Raw genomic sequence first — 6,000 nt, 5'->3', positions numbered from 1 at the left:
ATACCCCACATAACTCGAGGTACCTGGCAGAACAGATGTAAGAGAATCCTCCAAAAATATCCGCCATGAGAAACGTCTCCACCTCTTAAAACATATTATTCCATTTTGTCAGAATTAAGAATAAAAAACGACGTGCTAAAAGGAGCGACAGCCGCCTGCCACCTCTGCCAAAAGTGAATGACATTGTCCCAAGGATAGTGGTCCTCAGCCGCCTACCCGACAGCTATTGCAGAGGTACCCTAGACCACTCTCCAGCGCGCACCGCATTTTCAAAGGATGAGATACGCCGCGAACATGCACATAACGGCTCAAAAATTAGAAAAAATGCAAAAGGACATTAGCTAAAAAGGGTACACCACATGGCAGCTAAGGTACTCCATATATAAAGGTGCCTAGGTTTCATTCTCCAGGAGGCTCTCATTCACCCATAAACACTCACACTCTAAAAAAAAAGGTTCTCTTCAACCTTAAACCCTAATTTACAAAGGGCTAACTAGCTCTCTTTGCCATAAAAGCTTGAGTTTACTAACTTGAGTGTCGGAGTGTGAACGTCGGGGTACCCCGGCTTCACCTCTAACCTCTATTTCACTATTTTACAGGTGTGAACCTCATTTGGAAGGACACCTCTCTTGGTTTTGACTTTTCACCATTGAATTCCCAAAAGTGGTGCGGATGTAGAAGGAATAGTTGGTGGGGCAGCAGTTTCATCGTCAAACTCGTCATCAGAGGTAGCACCACTCCTAGCATAAAGCTTCTTTGGAAGTTGAGTGGGTCCTGGTTCAGTAAACTGAAATCTCCCCTCCTTGAATTCGACCACACCTGTTCTTTCAAATATAGACATATCTAAAAAATCCTTTTTGCAAGCAGGATGGAAATCATTATTGTTAGGATCAAGCACACATAAGTTTATAGCTAACAGAGTAATGTATGGACAAGGAAATAAAGTCCTATACTGTTTAAGCACACTTTGAAATTGATCTGCTAACCAAAAACCTAAATCAGACCTCAAATCATTTAACATGCACCAGATAAAATAAAACTCAGTTTTAGAGAAAACTCCCGAGTGATCTTTCTTTCTTAAAAATTATATGCTAAGAACCGATGCACACATTTCAAAACAGGATTATGTAAGAAACAACTCTTTGATTTATTCAGGTTATAGGCATTGTAATCAACAGATAAATTACCCCAAAGACCATAAGGCTCAAACTTTTTGCTGAAGTCACAAGTTGTCCCTAAATTTGCATCACTATAAGAATAATCATCATCATTGAATCCTAAAGCTATGTTAAAATCTGTGATAGAGTGTGAAAAATTTCGTCCTATTAACCTAAACTTTATAACATCTGGGGTATGCAAAGTAAAATCATTCGGTGTATTAAATTGAAAAGTAGCATAGAACTCTCTAATCAACTCAATATAACCCAAACAATCAACATCAACAAACTTACGCAAACCAATCTTATCTATCAAAAAATCAAAATTATCCTTAACATTCAATTTTTCAAGAGTCGGGTAATGAATATACGTAGCTGGAAGTATTTTTCGCTTGGAAATATCTTTGCACCTTTCTTTCTCTTGTTGAGTCGTGAATGTGAGGCACCCTCCGAGATTGGGTTCCGTAAGTGGCAAAACACTCATGCTCTTTCCATGTTTCGATCTTTATCTCCCACCTTGGCGTGAATCTGAAACTGCGTTCCACGGAACCGCAGTGGGAGCTGCAATTTTGGATTGCTTTGCGACATGTGTCTTTTTAGATGACTTGAAAGTTGATGCTTTTCTCTTCGACATTGTTACAATAATTTCACTCATGGATTTTGATTCACGCAGCTGGAATGCAGAGCGTGGGCTGGTTGCGGACGATTGATGCTCGGTTGGAGCTTGCGGGTACACGGCTGCTGGTTCAGGTTGTGCGCGGATGGTTGTGCTGCGCGGGTTGGAGCTGGTTCCTTGCACAGGCTGGTTGCGGATAAAATTGTACGCGGATTGGGGCTGGTTGCATGCAGGATACTACGCGGCTAATTTGCAGCACAGAGCTATGCGCGGAATGCTGGGGCTGCGAGACGCGGGACGGAGCTGGTGCTGCACACTGATGACGCTGGCTCTGCGCACGCGGGGGATGAGCTGGTGTTGTGCGGGCTACTGCTGCGAGAGATACTCGCTAGTTTAGGCGGGCTGGTTTGCTGCTGGTGTGCTGCAAGCGACTGGAGAAGAAAACCAATTCTGGTGAATTAGGGATTTTGTGAACAATAAATATTTTTTCTTTTTTTTTCTTTTTTTTAAATTAATAAATAATATATATATATATAAGAAAGAAAAGAAAAGAAAAACTTTTTTCTTTTTTTATTTTCAAATAAATAAATAAAATAATAATTTTTTTTAGTGATGAATCCCTTTGAGACACTAAAATTACAGAAATATTGTTTTAATAAGCACGTGAGCACGCCTTAAAACTATTTTACTTTAAAAATCACAGAAGTACTTATTAGTTAAGACGTGGGCATGCCTTATCAAAAATTTTCTTCTGGCCAAAATAAGCAAAAATATTATTTTAAAAAAATCTGAATCGAAATTAAAAACAAAAGATATAACAAAAATCAAAATAAATAAATCCTTTGTGTTGCCTTCCAAAAAGCGCCTTTATTTTATATCTTTGGCTAGACACATTTATATATCAATCTCCATAATTGGGACTCTCGAGAGCCACATCCTCCACAATATTCACCAAAAAACCTTTATAAAAAGGTTTTAAGCGATGACCATTAACCTTAAAACCTTTGTCAGACATCGGACTCCAAATCTCAACTGCACCACAAGAAAAAACATTAGTAATAATAAAAGGTCCAACCCAACAAGAACATAATTTACTCAAAAAAAGTTTAAGCTTAGAATGAAAAAAAAAAGAACTTTTTGACCAACAGAGAACTCCTTTCTCAAAATCATTCTATTATGAAATGTTTTCGTCTTTTCCTTGTAAAAAACTTCCTCCACTATAGGGTTAATAACATCCACAGAAAATACCGAATGTTCCTCACTAGGATATTTCATGGCATCATTCATATTGAATTCTATAACCTCTCCATCAAACTCCATAGTGAGAGTCCCTTTTATGTACATCCATTTCAGTCCTAGCAGTCTTAAGAAAATATCTTCCTAGCAAAATTGGGACATAATTAGAGGGGTTATCCTCTTCCATATCAAGTACATAAAAATCAGCAGGAAAAACCAACTCGTTAAACCAACTCATTAACTTGTACTAAGACATCTTCTAATATGCATTAGACCTATCAGCTAGTTGAATTATCATGCCAGTTTCTTTTAATGGACCAACATTCAAAGATGAATAAATGAAACGAGGCATGACATTAATAGAAGCTCCTATATCTAACATAACATTTTCAACTCTAACACTACCAATTTTACAAGGGATAGTAAACATACCTGGATCCTTGCACTTATGAGGTAGTTTCTTTTGGAGAACTCCTGAAACATTCTCCCCTATGTGAACTTTTTCATCTCCTCTTAATTTTCTCTTAAAGGTGCACAGTTCCTTAAGGACTTTAGCATATCGAGGTATTTGTTTTATAGCATCTAATAAAGGAATATTTACCTCAACCTTGCGAAATGTCTCAAGGATGTCTTTCTCTTATTCCTCATTCTTGGATTTTGCAAACCGGCTTGGAAAAGGAGGAGGTATCACAATAGGTAGGGGTTTCGCTCTGATGGGTTGCGTATCTTGAGATTTAGGCATCAATTCATTCTTCTCAAGCTCATCCTCTACATGCTTTGTCACTTTCTTACTAAGCTCTTGCAACTCCTTCCACTTCTAAAGATGACAGCACTAACGTTTTGCTTTGGATTCACCTCAGATTGTGAAGGCAATCTCCCTAATGCTTGAGACTCCAAACGGCTCACTGTAGTCGCCAATTGACTCATTTGGTTGTCTAAGTTCTAAATGCTTGTTGTAGTTGCCTGCTGAAATTGTTGAGTGTTAGTCGCAAGTGATTTAACAATTTTTTCAAGAGATATACCTGACTTGGAGTTTGACTGTGGAGGTGTTGGTTGTCTTGGTAGATATTTTTGTGGGAATCCTGACGACCTAACTCCATAGCTGAAGTTAGGATGATCCTTCCATCCCGGATTGTATGTTTGTGCATAAGGATCATACCTCCTCTGAGGCATACCTAGAAATCCTTCAACTGCATTGGCTTGTTCAACGGGTTCTTCTTGAAGTGTAGGACACATATCAGTTGAATGACCCATATTGTAACAAATGTCACAAGTCTTCACCTGTTGCACATTACCTACAACAAACTTTTCTGAAAGAGAAGTAAGTTTATCTAAACGTTGTTCAACAGAAGAAATATTTACCTCATTCACCTTTCTTAAAGTGGGATCTTGCCTGCTGCCAAATTGTTGTGTATTGGCAACTATATTTGAAATCAACTCTCTTACTTGAGTAGGGGTCTTGTTCACTAACACACCTCCACTAGCAGCATCTATTATACTCTTATCCATCAATGACAGTCCTTCATAAAAATATTGAATAAGAAGTTGATCAGAAATTTGATGTTGAGGACAGTTGGCACACAATTGTTTGAATCGCTCCCAATACTCATACAAAGTCTCCCCAGAAAGTTGTCTGATCTCATAAATGTCTTTTCTGATATTGGTAGCTCTTGAAGCAAGAAAGTATTTCTCAAGGAATCCCTTCTTCAAACCATTCCACGTTGTAATTGATCCAGGAGGCAAGTAGTACAACCAGTCTTTAGCTAGTCCATCTAAAGAGAAATGAAAAGCACGCAGCTTAATCTGCTCTTCAGTCACGCCTTGTGGCCTCATAATTGAACACACAACATGAAACTCCTTGAGATGTTTATGAGGATCTTTACCTACAAAACCATGAAACTTCGGTAATAAATGAATAAGACCAGCCTTTAATTCAAAATTTACCACCAAGTCTACATATTGAATGTAGAGTGGTTGTTGATTCAAGTCTAGTTCAGCTAACTCTCTAAGAGTTCTTTCTACAGGTGCAACTCTATCCATCACTTGTTCTTCTGAATCGCTAGATGATTCAACTAAATCAGGCACTATATCTGTTTCAGAAAGCAAAGGCAACGAGGATCGTTGCTTAGCTCTCTTCGTCTGCTGTCTCAGCTGGCGAGCTGTCTTCTCAATTTCAGGATCAAATGAAAGTGTACATGTATGAGAAAAACGAACCATACACCAAGTAAAACGTAAAAATGATTAAATAAATGACACCAATCCCCAGCAACGGCGCCAAAACTTGATGATTGTTGAAGCCAGTAAAAATAAATACCTACTCTAAATAAATTATGTATAATGATTGAGGAGGGTCGTGTCCACAGAGATTGGTAATTATTTAAATCCTTTTAAAATGTAAAACGTAAAATTGGGGAATTGTTGATAATAATAAAAATCAAATTAAAATAACAAGAATGCAAATTAAATTTGTAATTCAAATTGGGGAAAGCTCTGGTTGAAGGAATTAACTCAGCTTTATTCGACTACTGATCATTTATTCAAATATAAATTATTACTACTTATAAATAGACCGGTTATAGCTATTGAGACCCTTTAATAGCCAATCTCTCCTTAACTAGTCGATAACCAAGGTCCGACCGTTGGTTATTTCCCTAATCAATAGACAACCCTAGATACGATCATATGATTTAATCAATTGACAGCTTGAAAAACCATAGAGACTCAAAATCCTAATCAACAAACATATACGATGGTTCATTTAAATTAGATTGTTTATTCTCATAACACAACTCACTGTTATATTATTTGTCACAAACATTAAATTTTTCATACGATGAATCCTTTAATTGACAATAGATTAAGTTGATAAATTAAATAGTGGCCAATTATCTAATTAACAAAAATAATCATGACAATAATTCAGAGAATAAACAAATACTCAAAAAGCAATAAAACAATTAAAGCATAAGAAAGATCTCACAATAGTGATGA

General features: G+C 37.2%; 1 non-coding gene across 1 annotated transcript; it reads left to right on the top strand.

The window, feature by feature from the left end:
- The first annotated feature begins 4,564 nt into the window (after positions 1 to 4,564).
- On the top strand, positions 4,565 to 4,671 carry LOC112496416 (small nucleolar RNA R71). The gene has a single exon (XR_003062968.2). It is a non-coding gene; the product is annotated as a small nucleolar RNA R71 (small nucleolar RNA).
- Positions 4,672 to 6,000: the final 1,329 nt, after the last annotated feature.

The sequence above is a fragment of the Citrus sinensis genome, chromosome 5 (assembly GCF_022201045.2).
Source record: "Citrus sinensis cultivar Valencia sweet orange chromosome 5, DVS_A1.0, whole genome shotgun sequence".
Taxonomy (NCBI): Eukaryota; Viridiplantae; Streptophyta; class Magnoliopsida; order Sapindales; family Rutaceae; genus Citrus; species Citrus sinensis.
This window is presented reverse-complemented; position numbering and strand designations above follow the sequence as displayed.